The following is a 2,500-nucleotide window of genomic DNA, read 5'->3' as shown; positions in this document are numbered from 1 at the left end:
TCTGCCTACGCCCCTGCTTACAAGGCCATAGAGGCTGTACTGTATTTTATTGCGGCATTATTGTCACATACTTTTGATTGTGAAGCATTTGTAGACTCATGTCAACATAGAGCAGTGTGACAAAAAAATGACTTAAAGAACTTTGTCCAGTAGGGTAAAGGGGCAGGTGCTTAAGCACCACCTCGTCCCTATCTGTGCACGCCTAGTGTACCCTCATGTCATCTTAAAATTCTAAAAAAGATGACGCGTATTGAGTATCGTGCACATATTTATTCTATTATGCTCAATCATGAAGGTCTGTTATAAAGCTAGCTTGACATTTTACCATTTTCTTGGTGAGCTTGAAAAGGTCAAGGGAGGTTTATGATACACTGTGTCACTTACATGAAAGCTTTCAACTGGGCTTTACCAAGTTCAGAAAAGAGCATATGTAAATAGTCGTGAATCCTTATGTCAATCATCATATTAAACTAAAGCCCTAAAAACACCACAACCATTTATGAACTACGTGTATATTTAAACTGATTTCCTGAAAGGATTGCCATATTTATCTGTCATATAATGTTTCGTCTATGATGCACAGTGTATCTAATACTCTCTGTTTTAAATAATACTACATAACATTATGGGAAATATATACTGTAGCACTGAGGCTGCACTGTACTCTTTCGACACAGTCTCCTCTAGACGAAGTGTGTATTACAGGCCTGGTGGCTGGCGATGAACTATGAAGCGGCGCCATTTGATTTTTATCAGTCAAATAAAAGTTCACCCAATCTAATGCCATGCCGTTAAATCCCCAAAAGCCTTTAGCCTGGAAAGCAATAATCACACGCCTGTCTCAGAGGAATCTCTACCCGGGCCCTGTCGCGAAAAAAAGAGAAAAACCTCCTCCCTCACCGGTTTCTATCATAAATGTCTGCCTTAATGAGGTGTGTGCGTGTGTATGTGTCTGTGTGTGTAGGTGTGTGTGTGTTTGTGTGCGTGCATGTGTGCGTGCATGCGTGCGGGTGTGTCTGTGTCTGTGTGTAGGTGTGTATGCGTTTGTGCATCAGTGTGTGTGTGTGTATGCGTTTGTGCATCAGTGTGTGTGTGTGTGTGTGTGTGTGTGTGTGTGTGTGTGTGTGCGTGCTTGCGTGCATGAGTGTGTGTGTGTGTGTGTGTGTGTGTGTGTGTGTGTGTGTGTGTGTGTGTGTGTGTGTGTGTGTGTGTGTGTGTGTGTGTGTGTGTGTGTGTGTGTGTTTGCACATAAAGTTTGACTCGGTGAGACGAAATCCATGGCGGTGGAGTTTGTGTTAGCTCATATGTTCAGGAACACATTAAAGGTCATTTGAGATGTTGTGCTGGAGAGGCTCTGTAGAGATAGCGAACGAAAAAAAAAAAAAAAAACGTGTCTGTTTAAACTGAGTGGCATTTAGAATCTAGGATCTCATATTCTGTGTGTGGCACCTGTTTATTTATTTTTAGCCGTTGGGAAACATGCTGTGAAGGGCTGCTGACAACATAGGCTCAGCCCGGGACAAACTAATCTAAAAGGGCCCTCCACCCAATACATACTATGTAATCAGGACCCCAATTCTGGGTCCCCTCTCCACCTAGGACCAGGACAAGTGACCTGTTTGCCTTACCCGTTCGGTTTCACTTACTGTACTGGGAAATCAAAATGGGCCCAGACTTTGAAGGTGGAATGGGATTAAGAGTAAAGAATAGCAAGGTGTGTTTTGGGGTTGCAGCTGAGGATTATAGGACTTTAATACTTTACTGAGAGTCAGAATACCTGTGTATTTGTAGCATTTGTATTTCACAGTTAGTCTCCAAGCTTTTTTTTTCAACTTTGTTCTAGTTCTTATCAGCCTCCTCTCATATGAAGTCTATACTTCATGCTTACTGTATGGTATATCCATAGCTTTGTGCAAATACCTTTTTTTTAAAAAATCATATCAAGTTCCAATGTGAGGATAATTTTCACGTTCACTAATGGGCTGCAAAAGGTCAAGGAAAGCTTATGATGCATTAAAAGTGTATTGTATTTTACTTCTCTGGTACAGCTGCTTTCTTTGAAAGCATGCTTTCAAAAGAGGATAGTTCTTATTCCCCATATTACTGTCTGCCATGGTACAGAGATTATACCATACAGTATTTTCCTGGTGGAGAAATGATTTATTTGTTTTATTTTCCCTCTTAAGACCTTAATTCCAAGCAGGGATTAAAATGTCTCTACTTCTCCATAGATACAAACAAGAGATATGTGTACGTATATTGGTTTCTACATCTGTGAACTTACATGAACTTTGTACGTTCTTCGCTGCACTGCAATGTACCACCAACCTGCACCACTGTCCACATGTACTGTTCTCACCTCCTTATGGCCTAGAAGAAAATGCATTGCACTGCAACATTCCCTTCCATTTATAATGTTTGTGGTAGCAGGCAGCAATGTCAGGAGAGGTCACCCCTTCTGCTGGCCTACATTGCTGTCCTCTTGTCTGGATCCGTGCCA

The sequence above is a fragment of the Engraulis encrasicolus genome, chromosome 19 (genome assembly GCF_034702125.1).
Source record: "Engraulis encrasicolus isolate BLACKSEA-1 chromosome 19, IST_EnEncr_1.0, whole genome shotgun sequence".
Classification (NCBI taxonomy): Eukaryota; Metazoa; Chordata; class Actinopteri; order Clupeiformes; family Engraulidae; genus Engraulis; species Engraulis encrasicolus.
The sequence above is the reverse complement of the archived record's forward strand: the minus strand, read 5'-3'. Positions refer to the sequence as shown.